Consider the following 21306-nt stretch of genomic DNA (forward strand, 5'->3'; position numbering starts at 1 on the left):
AATATATGGTATGTCACATGATGTTAGCTCAGTTGAGGAAAATAAAGCTCTCATATATCAGGTGAGAGATTTGAACACAGACCTGAAGGAGGTAAGGGAGGGAGCCATGTGGTTTCCTTTGAAGGAAGACTGTTCCAGGCAGAAGGAGTGGCCAGTCCAAAGGTCCTGAGGTGGGAATGCCTAATGAGGTGGGGGAAGAGCAAGAGGCCAATGCAGCTGGAGTGGAGGGAATGAGAAGACATAATTAGAAGAGGTAGAGTGCTGGGATGAAGAGGGACACAGTATAAGGCTTGGTAGCTATACCCAGATTTTGGCTTTTACTGGGAGTAAGATGGGAAGCCCATGGAAGGTATTCAAGCAGAAGAGTAACATCTAACAAATTTTTTAAAAATCTGACATTTTTAATAATAAGCTTTTTTGAGATTGTCGGGGAGGACAAGAAGGGAAAAGAAACAATAAAAGTTTTTCAAGTTATAAAGAAAGATAGTAAAAAAATAGACTCCTAAATTATCGTTAAATAAAGGGATGTGTTTTCTTGTTTTAACCTGTGAATATCTGTGAGCTAAAGATCTTTCATGATACAAAGGAAGAACTTCCTATAGTTGCCCTTAGAGGTTCTTTCAACCTGCTTGCTCTCAATGAGAGTCCATCTGCCAACCAACCCCACTGGGTTTCCAGAATTTGGAGACTGGGACAGCTACTCAGCCATACTGCGCCCCCCCCCCCCCTTGAGGTTGAAGCACAGGTATTTCTGTCTTGTTGTTGCCATATCAGTGGCTCCCAGACCTGGTCGATCACTGGAATCTCATGGAAGAGCTTTTCACAAATATAGACTTCTGGGGTCTCCCCCCTGAAAAGATTCTGAATCTTTTGCCCTGAGGTGGGATCCAAGCAGTGATGGCAAAAGGGCAGTGCACCCTTGACCCCTCCAAGGGCAGGGTGGTGGGAGGTGTACACCCAGGTGCAGGCAATAAGTCTCTAAAAGGCAGTAATGTCTTTTAGAGAATTTAAAGAATGATAATAGAACCAACTAAGAGTCAGTCTGCTTTTTATTATCACCATGTGCTAACCATTCTAAACATTGTCAGTGATCAAATATTTCTCCAAAATCTAGTTTGTTTGTTTGTTTGTTTGTTTGGTTAGGTTTTTTTTGGCCTGAGTTCTAAGCAGTTGGTTTAAGATATATATATGTATTTTGTTAATAAATATTTTAATATTTTTTAAAAGATTCCATTTATTTATTTATTTATTGCTGAAACTATGGCTTAAAGATTTCATTTCTTTATTTGAGCGAGCAGAGCTACAGCGAGAGAGAGACCGAGGTGGGGGGAAGGGCAGAGGGAGAGGAAGAAGCAGACTCCCTGCTGAGCAGGGAACACCATGAGGGGCTGGACCCCAACATCCCAGGATCATGATCGGAGCTCAGGCAAATGTTTGACTAACTGAGCCACTCAGGTGCCCCAGAGAAATTTTCTAATGGTTGAAGTTGGAGGCTTGCTTGGGATTCAATCTGTGTCTTCAACATCCATAGTACTAGATTTTCCAGCATTCTAAATAATTCAGACTAACCCATGGTAATGGTCTTAGTCAAGATGAAGAAACAGAACTTGAGTTACTTCAAATTTGCCATTCTATGTAATCACCTGGAGTTTTTATTTGTGCATATGGTGTACAAATTATTATGGTGAAGTAGAGTATAAATGATGAAGTACAACATATATTTTGGGATGGGCAAATTTTATTTCATACTTGAACTATTGTATTGAATAATTTTTTTTTTTTTTTTAGTAGGCTCCATGTCTAATGTGGGGCTTGAACTCACAACCCTGAGATCAAGAGTGAGATGCTGTATGGTCTGAGCCATCCAGGCACCCCTTGAATAATATTTTTAAATTAAAACTTCTTCTTTCAAATTGTTAACTATTTATAAAATAAAAATGAGTCAAGACAATGTTATTTCACATACATTATTTATTATAGCTACATTATGTACAACATATGTCCTACATATATTATTCATAACATGACATCTTATATAGTCACTACTGATTATTGCATAATTACTCTTAAAATAATTTTGTCACAAAATGAAGGGGGTGTTACTCTGCTCCAATTATCAAATGGGCCAGGTTCCTTCCCTGGATCTACAGGTCTGTGTTGTAAAAGTTCTCCAGGTCCTTTTGACATGCAGCCAGATGCGGGAGTCTCTCTCCGTACCAAATTCGCCACTTGCTCCAACTCTTCTATCTTCTCCAACCTCCTTCCCTCCACCAGCTGTACTCCCGCTTTCCCCATTCAGTCTCCCAAGGGTCCTGGGAGGTGAAATGGTGCTGATTAAAACCTTTTTTTTGCCTCTAGACAGCGGTGTGCTGGCAAATACTTAACAACCAGTTCCCTGGGTGATTTATAGCGTTTATGGATTTCCATAGTATAGAATACTCCCAACACCAACATGATGTCAACCTGCTTGAGAAGTTCCTGCAAATGTAACCGTCAGTTCTCACAAGCTTGAACAAGTCAGCTGCAGCACACCCCTGCTCCCAGGGGTTCCTGAGACATTCTGCTAGAAGGATAATGGATTCTCATGCAAGAATTCGCTCACTTTTTAAAAGATTTATTTACTTACTTGAGAGAGAGAGTGAGTGAGAGGGGCTGAGGGGAGGGGGAAGAGAGACTCTCAAGCAGACTCTTTGCTGAGCCCAGAGCCCAACACAGGGCTTGATCTCACAACCCATGAGATCATGACCTGAGCCAAAGTCACGGGTCTGGCGCTTTAACTGATGGGACCACCTAGGCCCCCAAGTTCACTCGATTTTAGAAACTAATCTTCAGCTTTCTGGATCATTCCTTGAGTTTGTAAATTTGTTGTTAAAATTTAGACTATTCTTATATACACTCTCCCACCATGGGTCAGGAATAACTAACTTCCATGTTCCTTCTTTTTTCCACTTTAGGATGCACATACCAGCCCCATAGTTAGAAGTTTTTGGATGAAAATATGTCTTTCTAGCAACATGTGTGTGAACACACACCCACAAACTCTTCCTTCTCCCCTTAAGTTTATTGGCAAACATACCGAGAACATACTTGCTTCCCCTATCCAACCAACCTGTTCCCCTGTAAAACTCACCTTAAGTCTGTCTTCATTCTTTCCTCTCAAAAGGAGGTGCCAAGAGATGAGGCAGCTTCCCATCCTGACTTTGAACTGTGAGTCATAGCCAAACAGACCTGGGTTCAAGTCCTACTCATTAGCACTTACACCAGGTGAGACTATCTACCGTCTCTTGAGTCTAAGTGATAGTCACTACCTCATAGGGTCGGTGTGGGATTTAAATGAGATAATACTAGCTAAGCATGTTGCCTGGGCCTACAACATAGTTAGCCTCAGCAAGTTCTATTGTTATTCTAATTACCTCGGTAAGTATTAGTGTGATCACTCTGCTAGACTTTCCAGTTACCATGGAAATGAATAGCCGAGGTGCTGATGTTCACTGAGATACATATCCAGCCGGACTGGAAACAGTTGAAGGATTCTTCACATTACTCAGCCCTTACAGTGATAATTACTTACAGAGCACTGCTCAGAAGCAATCCTAGTATGTAATTTCTTTGCTGTGCTTTGTATAAACAAACTCTCAATACTTAATTCCTTCTTATTACTTAACTGTTCACTTGTTGCACTTTGTTTTCTTAACTATTTTGTGAAAATGCAGGAGTCATGTCTTATTCATCAGGGAGCTCCTTTAAAGCGCTTAGCAGAGTGCCTGGTATGAAGTGGCTGCTCAGTAAATATTTGATTGACTACATTGTTTATAGAAAAGGTTTGCACTATATTTTTGTTTGTTTGATTTGCTGCTGTAAATCTGTAATATTTTCTTATTCCTGATTCCCAGGGATTAGGGACTATGGACATAGCAAAGCACCACTTCCCTCCCCTCCAAAAGAAATGTACATTATTTATAATAGTAAAAAGTATATATGTATATAGATATTTTCAGTTATAAAAATGGTGTAAGGAATATCATTTTATCTTCAGAATGATAGTATTGCATTAAGGATCTTCAGACCTGTTGCAGTTCTCTGTGCCTCTGTCAGAAACTCAGTAGGGCCCTTTGGGAGCTGACCCAGGCTATGTCCATGACCATGCTATGCCCAGGTGTTCAACCCTTGCCTGCCTCGAGACAGATCTTGCCATACTGTTCTTATAGTGGACCCAGGAGGCAGAAAGCCTAAAGAAATCTGGGGACCACAGTACCACCTGTGTGGCTATGACTAGACATAAAAGACAGCACAGATTGAAGGTTTAGTTGTTGGGAACAAAGTGTATCAGTTAGGATTTTATCAGAGAAGTACTATCATGAGTGCTATAGGGGAAGGGATCTATTAAAATATTTAGACTTTATACAATGGTAGTATGTGCTGGACAATTTTATATAAGAGAGAGAAGACAGAAAATGGGGAGAGCAAGGACAGTCCAGAAGACCCAAAATGGAAGCCATGAGGGTAAACTACCTCAACTTTGATAACATGAGTGACCGATGAGCAAAGCCAGCACCCTTCCTCACAGAGCTGCACACATACCTGGCTTAAGCCTCAGAGAGGCTGAAGGAGAAAATCCAGCAGTCAGGGGAGGAGCTAGAAGCTGGGACGCTACCCTGTGCCAAAAAGGGGAGCAGCAGACCAGAGGCCACATGAGGGAGCTGCCCCTGTGCCTGGTGTAGAAATGGCTGAAGCCTCGTTTGTCTTCAAATCTCACCCAGATTTCTCTTGTGGCCAACCCCAATCTCAAATCATATGGAGAAGTAATTTTACTTCTCTAAATAGACACAATAAAAAGACACCACAGATCCCCAGATAACTCAAGGACTGTAATTTCCTTACAGAATTACTGGAAAGGATTGGAGATACTACATACATGTAAATCTCACAGAGTGACAGGCATATAAATTACAATGTTGTTAATGACACTAATAACTTGTTAAAATGTTTATTTATGGTTTCTTTTCCTTATGTTTTCCCTTTTAAGCAGATTAGTATTTTAATATTTTAAACAGCCCTAATATCCCTAATATATATTCTCTTCTTCATGGTACTAGAATTCCCCTGAGTATAATTTTTCTTTTGCAACCACAGGTGGTCTTAAGAATTAGGTCAGTCAGTGGATTGGCAATACAAATGACGGGAGAACTTCCAGATCACCACCTAAAAGACAAGTTATAGGTCCTGGGCTTCTCTCTTTCCCTTTTCTGTGGGTTGGATCATAGACATGGAGCACACCCTGTTCTGGCCATGAGGATAAGGACACCATCCTGGGAACTATTGGAAGGAGAAGATAAAAGGAAGAGAGAAGCTGCCCAGACTTCTCACCCCATGCTACTATTCAAGTCACCATCACACATTTGTGTCTTGAGTCCATACCCTAACTAAAACACATTTTCTAGCATCTGCACCTTTTTTCCTGAAGACCGAAAGCAGAAATTGCTTGAAATCTCTACCGGTTTTAAGTGCCTAAACTCATTGAATAGATGTTTCCAGGAGATGAAGAGCGACTGAAGAGGGGCTTGAGAACAAGGGGGAAGAATGCTGTCTTTCAGAGAAGGAGACTAAGGTCTCTGGGATTTGTGCACAGTGGGAAGCCTCAGCCCCCTCCTGGACAGAGCCCCAAGGATATCAGGTATTAGAGAGAAAGAGTGCATGCTGCCCCAGGAAGGCTGGAGCCTTGTTCGCTGGCTTTGGATCTCATCATGGATTATCATGATTGGGGCAACAGAGACTCACGTGAGGGACCATTTGGACCGGGACAAAGAAGGTCTTAGTAGTAACCAGTCAATTAGCAAAAGGGCCACGCTAATGCTCTGCACCAGAAGACCCAAGAACACTTCACCCAATGGCAATCCAGGGGGAACCTCAGTGTAAATGAAGATGTATTTTCCATTAACCTGGCAGGATGGGGACTCTGAGATTGATATAATATTATTTCAAAGAAAATACAGGAATGCAGATGAGTTTGTGGATTCCATTTGATACATCGTAATTTTTAAATTATTATCCCAGAGTCACCCCAGATTTTGTGTTTATCCCAGGGCAGGCCCTGCCTCGGCTCAGGGATTAGCTAAAGCTGAGTGACAGAGTGAAAGACTGGGGGAGGCAGGGCAGGAGATACTGTCATGGTCTCAAAGGACTATGGCTCTAGAGCTCAGTAGTCTTTTCCTTAGTTATTGTGCCTCCAGTGCCCACCAGGTTACGAAAACCCTTCTCTTTCCCCAGGTGTCGAGCTTGTTGCAAACAAATAGGGCAGCTTGGGAATGGTGGTTACCCAGAGTGTCCTCTACTTCAAGCTCCTCTTGAAGAAGTGAGCTCCAGGGGATCCACATCACCAGACATATAGGGCTGGTCAGGACCTTCCTTAGAAACTGCATGTCAGGGCGCCTGGGTGGCTCAGTGGGTTGAGTCCTCTGCCTTCAGCTCAGGTCATGATCTCAAGGTCCTGGGATCGAGGTCATTGGGCTCTCTGCGTGGTGGGGAGCTTCTTCCTCCTCTCTCTCTGCCTGCCTCTCTGCCTGCTTATAATCTCTTCGTCAAATTAATAAATAAATCTAAAAAAAAAAGAAAGAAAGAAACTGCATGTCAACCCCTGATGCCTTAAGCCCATCAGCTCTCATGTTGACATAAGCAGACACAGAGCTCCATGGGAATGTAGGAAGGAATGTGGAAGGCAAATGATACCGTCAGGTGGACCTCCAGAGAACCCAGAGGGAAGCAGACCACCAGCATCCCACTCTCTTCCTCTCTCCCTCTCTCCCTTTCATAGACATAAGAACCATCCCCAGCTAGGGCAGGGCACAAGAAGGACTCGAAGTGACAAGGATCAGAGCAGCCTGGAGGGAAGGGATTTGTCTCAAGGTAAGACACTGAAATTGCCTAGTGGTCAGTGCCACCTGGAAACCATTGAGATGCTCTGTAAATTACAAAGGGCTGGAGAGTCTCATCATAAGGGCCTGAGCTTTTACGGCCCCGGGGCAGGTGTAACAAACAGCTGGAGAAGACACATAAAGCCGATTCTTGGCAGCCAGGTGCAAAGGACCCAGGAAGCAGGGTGGCCAGCCCAGCTGTCTGTTCTTAAACCCCTCCTTCTCTCCTTTTCTCCCTCTCTCCCTTCTTCTCCTTCTCTATTCCTTTCTTTCCCATTAATCACTCATTAACTGATCCAAAAACATGTATTTGTGCTCCATCTGTGTGCCAGGAACCCTGCTTAGATGCTCTGGTTACAAAGACAACCAACCTTTAGTCTTTGCCCTAGAAGACTTTGCACATTTTCATAGATTATCATTCATTTATTCATTCGACACACATTTATGAGTTGCTGGGTCAGGAAAAATACAGCCCCCTAGGCCTGGAGCTTACACCATTACACACCATTACACACCCTACACAATGAGCAACTCTTTTCTACCAAGCATGTGGAGAAAATACATGGTTCTTGTCAAGACTGACTATAGACTCATCTACCTTTCCCTTTCTCCATCCCTTTCTCAAGTCCTTTATGCCTGTGTCCACTAATTTTTCTTCCCAAAAAGGGAAGTAGTTGGTGCCTGAAATTCTAAGCTCCCTGATTTCAGACAAGGCCTGGGAGAGTATAAATAAGCATATGAATATTTAGCAAAAATGACTGCTATGTGAAGCTCGAAGCAGTGTTTTCATAATGCAGAGCCTGCTTTAATCACAGCCACAGGGAAAGCATTTGTTGCTGTCTTATCACACAGGAACGATTTTCCCATTGGCGATGGCAGCCCGCCAGCTGGCTGTGGAGCCAGAGCCTTCTTGGTCCTTTGGGTCACAATATCAGTTGGCATGCTCTACCGCCAGGCGCTGACATTTCTATTTTTGTAGGAGGTGCCAGGTCAGGAAGCAAAACTGCAGAATCACAGACTAATTCTTATTTACATTGAACATGAATCTCATTTTGGCTCAGAAGTGTATGAATTTCCAACCCTTAGAGTTGAATACATCAGAGATGGCTTAGAGCTTTGCTGATTGAAGTCGGCTGATAGTCTTTGGATCTTATCATTCCCTTTAAATTCCCAAGGTGGGTGGTAGAATGTCTCTATAAATCTACAGTAACTTGCCATTTCTAAATAAAGCCGCAGCTCAGCTGAGGCACCACTTTCATCCAAGCCCAGCACAGAATGAGCACAACAGAGCAATGGCTTGTATAGAGGAATTGAGTCTTCTGAAAGAAGGCTTTGGAGCCATCCTTAGTTGCCTTCCCAAAGAATGCTGCCGAAGGCTCCTTCTGACCTTTACCTGAGACAATTCATAGCCACTTAAACTCCATGATAACTGTGTCTTGGAAATATTTTAACATCAGACTGGAACATCTGACTCCAGCCAAGACAGATTAACAGAGAGAATAAGATTTATTCTCCCACATAAAATACACAAAGGACAAAAATATATGAAGTAAGTTTTCAGGACACTGAACATCAGGCAATGAAGGAAGGATTCCTGAGAGCCAGGAAACAGCCAAAATAAGCACCATGATCGGCAACTTCCAGAGACTTCACAGGTTGCAATTTAGGGGCAAGGAAAACACAGGTAGAGGGCGATAGACTCCCTGGATTGAAGGAGGGGGCTGAGAATCTGAGAGACAAGCGCAGCGAGGGTTTGCAGGACAGAATACTGGGGAGACTGGTGGCAGGGGTAGAAAACAACATGCAGAGAGCACTCTGAAAATCTTTAGCGAGAAACCACGAAGTATTCAGCTAATAATCAGTGCGTGCATGTGAAAAAAACTAGATGAGGCTGAGAAAAGAAACACCTCAACAATCACATACACATAGGCATAATACCTGTTCCCACAAGCCAGACTGGAAACTTCATGATTCATGAAATGCTGGGCAAAGTACACAGAAGATTCTTACTTCTGGAGTGGGGAAAAATTAGCCCCTGACTGAGTACTGCTCCAGTCTTGCCCAATAAGTCTTAAAGGCAAGCCAAAAGGACCAAAGTACTTCCAATTGAATCCCAGGCACAAACTATTTCTTAACTCGATTCTAGGAAGGACAAAAAAAAAAAAACTTAAGAGTATTTATAGGAATACAAAAATATCCACCTAACAAAGTAAATTTTACAGTGTCTGGTATCCAATAAAAAATTACCAAGCATAAAAAGAATCGGGAAAATATAACTCGTAATGAGAATAAACAATCAATTAAAATCAACCTAGAGCTCACACAGGTGTTAGAATTAGCAGAGAAGGACACTAAAATGGCTATTATAACTATAGTCCATATGTTCGAAAAGTTAACTAGAGAAATAGAAGATTTTTTAAAAAGGACTCCAAATTCAAGAGATAAAAACTGCAATGTGAGAGATGGAAAATACCTTGGAAGTGATTAATGGCAGATTAGACATTGCAAAAGAAAAGATTAGTGAATTTGAAGACAGGACAATAGAAACTATTCAAAATGAAGTACAAGACAAAAAAAAAAAGAATCTTAAAAATGAACAGAACATCAGTGAACTGTGGTCCAATTCAAATAGGTAATATAAGTATAATTGGAATCTCCAATAGAGGAGAGGGACAGAAAAAATTTGAAGAAATAATAACCAAAATATTTCAAACTTGATGAAAATTATAAATCCACAAATCCAAGAAGGTCAACAAAGTGTAATCACAAGAAATTTTCTTTTAAAATATACCAAGGATCATCAAAATCAAATTGCTCAGAACCAGTGCAGAGAAAAATCAGTGGAACAAAGAAAGGATGACATCAGATTTCTCAACTGAAACAATGTGCAATGTGTGTGAGAAGATGAGGGAGCGAGGTCTTTAAAATATTGAAAAAACTTTTGATTTAGAATTCTATACCTAGAAAAAAATGTCTTTCATAAACAAAGGTAAAATAAAACCTTTTTCAGAAATAGAAAAGCTGAATGAATTCATCACCAGCACACCCACATAACAAGAAAACTTAGGGAAAATTATACCAGATGGAAATATGGATGTACAAAAAGGAGAGCTTCAGAATGAATAATTGTTTAAGTAAAATAATTCATAATGAAGATTTGTTTAAACAAAAAGCATAACAATTTGTGTGTGTGTGTTTACACATGTGTGTAAAATGTATGATGGCTCTACCATAAAGTCTGGAAAAGGAGAAATGAAAGTATATGGCTGTAAGGGTCTTATAGAGAAGTGAGGTATGGAAATCTATTGATCTACATGAACTCATAGAACCATCACAGTGATCTTGTGAGAAGGTTCAAGACACTGTTTATGTATGTGTATGTGTGTGTGTGTACACATGCATGTATATATGTTTCACTTGAACTAAGATGCAATTCACATATTTCATAAAAAATAAAAATAATAAAGCAAGTTGGAAGACTTACACTATCAAATATCAAGACATATTCTTAAGTTAAAATAATCAAAGCAGGGGCGCCTGGGTGGCTCAGTGGGTTAAAGCCTCTGCCTTCAGCTCAGGTCATGATCCCAGGGTCCTGGGATCGAGCCCCTCATCGGGCTCTCTGCTCAGCAGGGAGCCTGCTTCCTCCTCTCTCTCTGCATGCCTCTCTGCCTACTTGTGATCTCTGTCTGTTAAGTAAATAAATAAAATCTTTAAAAAATAAAAAAAAATAATCAAAGCAGCATGGCACTAACACAGGATTGGGTAAAGCAAAGCAAAACAAAATAAAACAAAACAAAACAAAAAAACCCATAGTCACACAGTATAAGATTCTATTTAAGCTCTGATAACAGAAAGCATACAGTCATTTTTCTTCCTACCACATATAATATAAAACAATATGAAGGCCCTAATTTCTAACATATCAGTCATATCAATAATTATGAGTTAAAATCACCCATTAAAAGGAAGGAATATATTCAATCTTGAAACATATTGTAAATATTCAAAACTATGGAGATGGGCACACTCTACCCTTCTGACCTAAGTACTTCCCAGAGGCCCACTTCCTAACATCATCGTATCAGGCATTGGGATTTCAACCTATGAACTGGGGCGGGGTGGGGGGTGCAAACATTCAGACCACATTTTTTTTTTTTAAGTAGGCTCCATACCCCACATGGAGCCCAGTATGGGGCTTGAACTCATGACCCTGAGATCAAGACCTCAGCTGAGATCAGGAGTCAGACATTTAACTGACTGAGCCACAGGTGCCCCCAGACCATAGTACAATTTAAGGACAAGTCTAGAGTTGAGCAGCAAATTCAAGCCAGCTCCCTGCTAGCTTTACAGGATACCCAAAGACAACATTGGGCTTGAGCCCAGGTCTGTTGAACACCTCAGCCTCCATTCCCTCTCCCAGCCACTGGGTCCATTGGACATATCACAAATACACGCCACACATCCTGATGTTATTCCTCGGTAGACATGACTACTTGGTCATACTACCTTTTCATGGGGGGCCCACACAGATTAACTGCTTCAAGAAAGAGGCAGACTCTTCAAAGAGGTGACCATCCTCATAGTCCTGCCCAGGGTGGACCTCAGTCTGCTTCCACCCTGGGCGCTATTCACCATGGAGCTCAGGGCCTTCATTCAGCACCCCCCGCCCCTGAATGTTCCATTTGCACTCGAAATGCCAGGTCTCCAACTGGTGCCCTTCTAAGTTCACCCTTCCAATGTTGATGGAAAATAGCCAGTGATATGTCTCTATTTTACTTTTTTCCATCCCAGAGAAGTCCCTAAACTTTCCTGCATATAGGAGGAGCCTTCCCCCCACCCCCAAACCCTCCATTAGGTTTCTAGGCTGGTAGGTATTTGTCCTGATCCAAAATCAGCCGGATTTATATTTGAAATTTCCTAAAATGTAGAGAAGAGGAAGAGGAAGGAAAAGGATATTATTGTTGTCGAATGCGTATCCACTGAGAACAGCAGAAGGACCCTTTTTGGTTTTGCCAGAATTAGCATCGCTAGATAAAATGGGAGACTTATATCCTGCCGGTTGCCAGGAGAGCGTGCCAGCTAATTTTAGCCCGCTGTGTAAATATAACCAGCACTGGTATGCACTGGCCTTTTGCATCCACAAGGGTCAGGGACGTCCCGCAGCAGCCAGAGAGGGACAGTGCTGCCCCAGGATCGACTGAACTTCCTGGGCCCTGGGGCTCCTGCTCCCCAAGGAGAGGGGATACTGATTTTCCACTTGGAAACAAGCTCAGTGTCATCCTGACACCCCCTAGGCACAAGGAAAAACCTTACCTGATAGGTTTGCTGTTGGGATCAAATGAATTGAAAGACATCAAAATCATGGCCCCTGCCGGGCACCTGTGTGTGTCCGGGGTGCAGGGGTCGCTCTCCTCATTTCTGCAAGAACTCAAGGGTCTCTCTGTCAGCAGTCACAACGACAAACCCTTCAACTTAGATGTTTCCGGAAACAGTTTCAGGGTGGCTAAAGTAGTGTAAGAGGGATGTATATGTGTTCACTTTCACTATTTTTTTTCTACATGGCCACCGAGATTAAGACAACGACAAAGACAAAATGGTTCTAAAATAGGTAAGATGTGTAAAAATAATCTGAGGACTGCTTTCAGGGTTCAAGAAAGGAAACACTTCTGGGTTGGTTGGTTTTTTCTTCTTTATCTTGTTTCTGGGTGGGTTTAGTTTGGTTTGACTTGGTTTCATCTGAAAGTCATGATTAGCCGGAGCGGACTGTCCTCCTCCAAAGGGAAGTGAGGGAAGGAAGAATGGCGTGCTCCTTGCCCACAGACCATGTGAACCTGAATGTGAAGAACACCCTGACGGAGCTCATATAAATGGATGGATGATCACCCAAGTTTTCCTCATTTGTTTAAGAGTGCATAGCGTAATTTCTTTTTAGCAACCAGATAATCCTGCTGGCTATGTTTCTGCTCTGGCTAATATTAGTTTGCATTTCCTGAGCCAGCCAAGCCAGTGGGATCAGATAGTGACATGGGGAGGGAGTTGGTTCAGGGTTTTAAAAACTGGCAACACAACTGCAGGGCAAATCATTCTGTATTTAAATGTGGAGCATGGCTACATTGTTTCCTTTTTATACAGAAGAATTTCTTTCAGGTAAACTAATTCTAGTATTTAAAAAAATATACTCCCAGGAGTAACCCCTCATTTGTAGTTTCTTTTAGGGGCAAAGATCTCAATGTGCTGGTAGAATCACTGTGTATGGTTCTTGGCAAACACCTTTCCCAGTATCTTCCTCCTCCCTCCCAGTGACTCTTAGGCATGCTGTGGTCACACTGTGCTCCTGTGTGATAACAGGCTGTGGCAGACAGGGACACAGTTCTACCTGGAACCCCAGGGATTTGTCTTTATGGCTCTCATGGGGAAAGCGCAGAAATCAGACTGACTTTGTTTAAAATCCTACTCTAGGACTGGCAAGCTGTGTGACCTAAGGCTAGTGACTTCACCTCTCTGAACCTCCAAGCAGGAACATGGTCCTCGCTTTGCAAGCTTGCTTTTAGCTTAATAAATGTTAAACCTCACAACACCTCTGGGAGGTGGGTATTATTATTAGTCATACTTTATGAATGAGAAAACCAAAGCTAGTAAGTAATTCAAAAGTAGCGAGGATAGAAAGTAAGAGAAGGCTGTGAGAGAGGAAAGAGGTGGGATCTGTAGAACTTACCCAGTGGCTGGACACTGCCTGCTGGAATCGGGTAGCGCAAGGATTCCTGGCTCATTTGACAGGAGAGTCATGGTGCAAGTCAGCCCCAGAGCGATACTTAAATTCTGTCCTGGGTCTGTTGGGTTGGGGCCCTGTGTGGGATGTATACATGGAGAGGCACAGCATGACCCATTCGCACCAAATACCTGCCTTCATGTATGAGGCCTCTCTTGAAATTCCTCAATTAGAACCTTCTTTACTTACTTAGAAAGCATCTAATTAATTCCATAAATAATTAGCTCTGCTATAGGGTTCAGGGGCTGCGAACTCAGACTCGACAGCCCAGAGCCGAACTTCTACCTATTACCTCTGCTGACTACACACACGGCGTGGGAGGTCATCAAAGGGCGAGCCCAACTCACAATGTGATCCTGGGAAGGAACAAGAGGACTGCTTTCTGTGCTCCCTAAATACTCCCAGATCACTGAAGTCTTAAGTACAATTCAATTTAGCAACCAATAATTGAACATCTACCATGAGCCAAGCCGTGTGTTAAGCATGGAGACACAGCAATAAACAAGAGACACAATTTTCTCACCTTCACTGGGGTTACTTCTAGCCCGGGAGGCAACAGTTAAACTGAAAATAAGTGTGTCAGGTGCACAGATTTTCTGCTCTGTTCTCTCTTCGAGAAAGGACTTGCTGCCCAGCTACTGGCAGTATGGTTAGCTGAGAGCCTCTAGCACTTAGAACCTCCAGATCCTCCTCAGGTTTCAAGCTAAGGTCACACTATTCTCATGGTGGCTTCCAGACCATGGCCAACTGGAGCAGTGGTAGCTGAGAGTATATATTTTCAGGGGTGACCCCCAGCAAGGGTTGCCAGAGTTACCAAATAAAAGCACAGAACACCCTATTAAATTCGTATTTCAGATAAACAGTGACTATTTTTTAAGATAAGCATTCCCCAAATATTGCATGGGATGTGCTAAAGAAAAAATTCCTCACTTATCTGAAATGTAAATTTAACTGAACCCCTGATTACCTTACTCCCCTGCCAATCACTGAGCAAGACACTGGTACAAAGGTCTTCCCATTTTCCTGCAGCCTCAGACTGTATTAATAGGTGGTCTTGGCTCCAGAATTCTTGCTGGGTTAGTGAGGTCTTGACATGCCTTGATCCTGGTCCAATGGTTTTCTCTACACAATCCTGAGCTGGCCCCTTTTCTTTTCATAGGTATTACTCCCAGGTAAATATTTTGCATTTCTAACCCCATTTCGGCATCTAGTTCTCAGAGAACTTGCAACTGTTGGTACCAAGAATGATCTGAGAAAGCCAGTGGTAAGATCAAGGTTTGGGGACCGTATTGTTCACACCTAGCTGGTTATGAGGACCCCCCTATTCCTGGTGGCAGATGATTTGAAGGTAGCCTTTGGCATGAGATGGGAGTCTACTTGTTAAATGTTTCATCCTGGGTCAGCTGGGAGGACATGTATGTAGAGGAGAGTGCACTGATTCAAGCATTTGAAATGTCCTTTGAGGCTCATTGGTATAAAGATCATGGAATTGGGTGATTATCACTAACCTGCAGGACAGGAGGATAGTGAAAAGTTGAGAACAGTTAGCAACTAAAACTAAGTAAAAAGGGAGCCCCTTTTCAACAGAAAAGCTGAAAGTGAAGCCCAGGATTTAATAGCTACTGAATTTCGAAGACCATTCAGTGCTGCTCAATCAAGGCAGGACTGTTATGTCAAAGTCAGGCCCCAGCTGGTGAAAACTGAGAGCATGACACAACACTTGGGATGCTTCAGAACCTTCTGAGCCAATAGGGGTCACTTGCCTCGATCAGTCAAGAGCTAGCACATTGTTTATGCAGGAAAGTGATACAGAGGGCTTTCCCCCAAAAGACAGCAGGTGACTTCCCTCTTCCTCTCCTGGACAGCAGGCTACCATCAGGGTTAAGTCATAATTCCACCCAGCCACGAATAGGCTAGGTCGGATAAGGGAAGAAGCCACCATAACCCCGAAGACACAGGAACATGAGATTAGGTGCTTGATCAAGAGGGCTAAAACAGAAGTCTGAATAAGGGAGAGTACTTGGGTCACTCTCTTGAGATACAAGAAACACTCCAAGAAGCAATATGAACTTGCTTTTAGGGTTGCTTCTAGAAGCCTGGAGAAATTGATGACCCATACTGAAAGTCTGGAATGCCTGTGTGCCATGCCATGGCAGGCATAGGGGAAGAAAGTAAAAGGCTCAGGGAAGTGGGCTTGCAGGAATGGGTGTATTATGTGAGGCCAGAGGGCCCATCAGAAGACACACCATTTACCAAGGCCACTGAGAATGTCATGGTGAGAAGGACATGACTAGCATCGCTAAGTGGTTCAGTGGTGACTCTCTTCTGGGGCTGACAATAGGAAAGTCTGTCACAGAACTTGGCTCACTGAAGGACCTGGCGATGTTGGGCTCCTCCAAAACAATTAAGGCCAGGTGGTGGTTTTTAAGCACCAGAAGCCAGGTGGTTGTAATTATCATGACAACTGACAAGAACAGAGTGGTGGCCTGGAGGGCTTAACCTATGGAGAGAGCATCCTGGAGATGGTGAATAGAACTCACCATTCCTAGGAACAAAATACTAGGCAGCCAACTAGAGTGCCCATTAACTGTATATATCAAAGGGAAGGAGAATGAATGCAGAAGGCTGAGGATGATTTCACCAATACAAAGTCAGGATAACCTTGTAAAGGGGCCACACCTGAGCCAGTTTTCAGATTCAAAACCTGTTGGCTGACAAGTAGCTAAATCTCTCTAGGAAGAAAGACTCCACACTGCTAGGGCAAGTATATACTAATAATACCCAAGTCCTTCCCCAAGAGGTCTTATTACCATTTACTTGATTGACAACCCATTGGAGAAAGAAATGGTCAGACCTTCCAAAATCTATTGGACACAGGATCTGAATTGTCATTGAAGCGTAAAGACTGAAACACCATCATGGGTCCCTCCCTGTCTGCAGTGGGAAAGCATGAGTATAAGGCAATATATGGACTCCTGGCCAAAATATGGCTTAGAGTGAGTCCACTGGTCCATGCATCCACAGAGTGGTCACTTCTCCTATTCCTAAAAGGTATTATTGGGATTATTATAGTTGACAGTTGATATAATCCTTACATTGAGTCCTTGGTTTCTGGGAAAGCATGGTCATAATGGAGAATGTCAAGTGGAAGTCTCAGAAATTTCTGGTTATGATAAGCAAATCAAAAATGGTATTGCATCTTGAGATTAAAGATTTTGGGATGCAGCAGGGATGGTGGTCTGTATCACATCTCCATTTGATTCCCCAGTCTGCACCCTACAGATGCGAAATGAATCCTAGTCAATGACTATAGACTACTGCAAGTGCAACCAATACTAACCCCGATCACATCTGCTACACCAGATATAGCACCACTGCTGGAGCAGATAAATATGGCCTCAGGTATGTGGTATATAACCACTGACTTGGAAAATGTGTGCTTTTCATTCTCAGTTTAAAAAGGCCATTAGAAACAGTTCACATTCAAATGGAATGGGCAACATTATACATTTACAGTTTTGCTCCAAGGCAATGTTAACTCTCCTGACTTCTGTAATAATACAGTCCAAAGAGATCTAGACCATCTGTATAATATGAAGAATATCACATTGATACTGATATAATATCATAACCACATTGACCCATTAAGTTGATGACATGATAAGCAAGAGGTGAATATTGCATTGGTAGCCTTGGTAAGACAGATGTGCTTCAGAGGGTGACAGATAAATCCTAGAAGATTCAGGAACCGGACACTTCGGGAAAGCTTTTAGGGATCCTGGATTCACACTATGGTAGACATTCTCTCCAAAGTAAAAGACAAATTTCTGTGTCTTGCATCCATACTAAAAAAATAAGAAAACACAATGCCTGGTAGGCTTCTTCAGAGTCTGGGGGCAGCATATTCCATACCTAGAAATACTGCTCCAGCCCATAGATTGGGCCATCACTGAGTAGGGCCTGGAGCAGAAAAGGGCTCCATAGCAGGTCCAGACTACCTCTGGGTCCAAGCTCAGGTTAGCTGTACCAACAAGCTTAAACAGGTATCTCAGAACTCATGCCACCTGTTATAGCTGAACAGATGCTCCTACCTCAGCTTATAACTATGGCTGTGTAGATGATCCCATAAGGCCAGCTGAAGGAGGAAGGAAAAGCCTGACTTTTCTGTGTGGATGAGTTGGCTCAGTAAGTGGGTACAAACCAAAAATGGATGGCAACTGCACTACAACCTCACTCGGCAGTAGCCTTGAATGACAATGGAAAGAAAGCAGCAAGGCACAAGCTCATCTGCTCTAGGAGAATGAGCCCAAGGTAAGAAGACATATGGATTCATGGGCAGTGGCAAATAGCTTGGCTTGTTGGTCACAGAACTGGAAGAAAGAAGGTCAGTAAACTGAACCCAGATGTCTAGAGTAAAGGCAGGTGCACACTTGCTCTGGGGAGTGAGTACAAACTCTGAACATCTTCTCATTACAGGTAAATACCCACCAAAGAACATCTACCATAGAAGAGACACTAAACAACCAAACAGACAAAATGACTCAGTCAGTTTCTCTTAGTCAGTTATGCCCTGCTTGCAACCATCCCTGTCCTAGCACGATGGGCACGCTAAAAATATAGCCTAAAGCTTAGTGGCTTGAAACAACAATATTTATTATCTCATAGTTTCTGTAGATCCAGAATCCAGGCATTGCTTAGTTGGGTCCTCTCGTGGGCTATAATTAAGGTGTCTGTTAGTCAGCAATATGGTTTCATGTCAAGGTTCGACTGGGGAAGGACCTGTTTCCAAGCTTACTCATATGGCTATTGGAAGGATTGAGTCTCTCACAGATTGTGTGACTTCAGGCCTTAGTTCTTTATCACATTGAACTCCCTGTACAGAAGCTAGATTCATCAGTGTGAACCAGGTGGAGGCCAGAGAGAGAATGCCATCAGGATAGAAGTGACAATCATTTATAACCTAATCTCTGAAGGGATGTCCTATCATTTTTGCTGTGTTCTCTTTGTTATAAGTGATTCAGTAGGTCCAGCTCAAAGACAAGGGCAGGGATTTATACAAGAGTATGAACACCAGAAGGCAGGGATCATTCGTAGTCTTCTTAGAAGTATGCCTCTCAAGCTGCCCATGGGGCCAACAGCATAGACCCCCACTTACCAATGCTCATCTAGGAACTACTGCCTATAAATGTTCAATCTGCCAACAACCAGAAACAAAAGCTGAGCTCCAAGTACACTGTTCCTAGAGGAGACCAGCAAGCTACTTGTTGGCAAGTTGACTACATTGGCCCCTTTTTTCCTGGAAGTGCAAGTGGTTCCGTTCTACAGAAATAGATAGGTATTCTAAATGTGGATTTGCCTTTCCTACTCACAGAGCCTCAGCCAGTAGCACTATCCAGGGGCTTACAGAATGCCTGGCCCACTGCATAGACTCCCATACAACATAGCATCCAACCAGGGAACTTACTTTACCCCACAGAAGGTGTGGGAATGGGCCCATGACTGTAGGATTCACTGGTTGTATCACATACCCCACCAGCCAGAAGTTGCCATTCTGATAAGGTATTGGAATTGCCTCCTGAGGGTGCAACTGAAGCACCAGCCAGAGACAACAAGCCCAGGAGAATGGAGTATCATCCTTCTGAATAGAGTAAAGCACAGATCTTGATATGATACAGCGTTCCAGTTAGGAAGAATACATGACCTGAGGAGCCTGGGAGTAGCTGCGAGAGTGGCCTCACTTAACCATCACTCCTACTGACCCACTGGGAGACTTTATGTTCCACATCCCTGCATCTTGGGCTCTGCAGGATTAAAAATGCTGGTACCCCAGGGGGATACACTCTCACCTAGGGACACCACAAGGGCCTTGTTGAACTATAAGCTATGCCTGCTACACGGGCACTGAGGGCTTGTGTTCAGAGATCATAAGCAGGCAAGAAGAGGAACTCTCCTCTTGTCAGGGGTGTGGACTCTGCCCATCCAGAAGGGGGAAGTCCTGCTTTTACCCAATGGGGGCAGGAGAAACCCAGTTGATAGACCCGGGACATCTCAGGACTCCCTAGACCAATTGTGACCATGAATGGACAAGAGCGGCAGTGCTGGCTTGAGAAAGGGTAGTTACCATGGGCTCAAAGTTGAAGTCTCAGTGCTGGGTAGGCTACCTAGACCAGGAAGGATGGCCACTGAGGGCAAGGAGAATCCAGGATGGATCTTGAAAGAAGGAATGGTGAATACCAGGTGTAGCCCAAAGACCAGCTGTCACAATGAGGAGCTAGAGTCTGTCCCACTAACTTCCCTCTTTTAAGTTTCCTCTCAGGAAGAAAGGCCCACCAGAGCCTTGGAAAGCTGCCCCTGTTACAGCATAAGAGGTGGGTTGAGGCAGATATGTCTATGTGCCTTTCAGAGCCCTTTTCAAGATAGGACTCCTTGTGTGACTGTGAGGACTGTGGTTAGCTGGCCCCTCTCAGCTGGTAACTTCTTTAGTCTACCTCAGCTTTCCAGTCAAGACCATTCTTTTCTCAAGGCAGCCCTTAGCCAAGAACTGAGCAGAAATGGCCTAGCCATTTCCATCCAACATAGAATTCCTTTGATGGGGAGTCTTCCCTCCAGAGATCCCTGATGGCTGGCAGAGACTTTGTGAGGTCTGAATCATGATCTGAAAGCCCTTCCTATCCAATCCTCTTTCCTCCCTACAGTCCATATATGTCCCCCCAAAAATATATGTTTGTATCCTGATTCCTGGAATCTGTGAAAATTACCTTATTTGGAAAAAAAAGGTTTTGCTAATGTGAGTAAATTGAGGAATTTTAAGACAAAGAGGAAACCGTTCTGGATGATCCAGATGGACCTTTGGGGGAGCAAAATTTACCACCACCCCAAAATGTATCTCTTTGGCTTGTGGATTATTTTAGGCTGGTTTATTTTTAAGAAACAGTAGGCTCCAAAAGACCTTTTGACCTCCCCCCACCCACCCCCAGTTGCCTGAAAGAATGTAGACAGAGGACCTGCTCCAGGAAGGGAGCTGTCACCATGGACAACTGCAGTATAATACGAACTAGGTGTGGTAGACAGGGAGGAACTTAGCAAAGTCTGTTTGTTAAAATTCCTCTCTGTGTCCTATTGTTTCTGTATGGCTCAGCAAACATTTGTTTACCAAACATTTCCTCTTTTTCATCTTCCTGTGAATGTCTTCCTTCTCTTTGAAGTCTCAGGCCCCTACCCCCTTCTCTTAGCTCTGGATGGCAGATATGCCTCCATTGCCTGACTGCCTGTGGGGCTCAGTTCTCATGGAACTCCCATATGTACAAAATCAGATTTGATTTTTTCCTGTTCATCTGCCTCATGCCAATTTCTTGGAGCCACCAAGAGAAACTTGAAGGATATAGGAAAATTCACCTTCCCCAACAGCCCCTAAATGTAATCACAGGTATCCTTTTAAGAGCGACACACAGAGGAGAGAGACAGAGAATGCAGAGAACTTGAAGGCAGAGATTGGACTAAGGCAGCTGCAAGCCAAGAATGTCTAGGGCTCCTAGAAGCTAGAAGAAGAAGAAAGAAGCAGATTCTCCCCTAGAGCCTTCAGAAGGAAAACCACCCTGCTGACACCTTGATTTTGAATTTCTG

At 43.3% G+C, this 21306-nt stretch overlaps 1 long non-coding RNA gene across 1 annotated transcript; it reads right to left on the reverse strand.

Moving 5' to 3' along the window:
• Positions 1 to 1975: 1975 nt before the first annotated feature.
• Positions 1976 to 14310, reverse strand: LOC116573333. Its single transcript, XR_004278716.1, has 3 exons — positions 14207 to 14310; positions 13630 to 13760; positions 1976 to 2312 (listed from the first exon to the last, which is right to left on the reverse strand). It is a non-coding gene; the product is annotated as an uncharacterized LOC116573333 (long non-coding RNA).
• Positions 14311 to 21306: the final 6996 nt, after the last annotated feature.

Source organism: Mustela erminea, chromosome 14 (assembly GCF_009829155.1).
Source record: "Mustela erminea isolate mMusErm1 chromosome 14, mMusErm1.Pri, whole genome shotgun sequence".
Taxonomy (NCBI): Eukaryota; Metazoa; Chordata; class Mammalia; order Carnivora; family Mustelidae; genus Mustela; species Mustela erminea.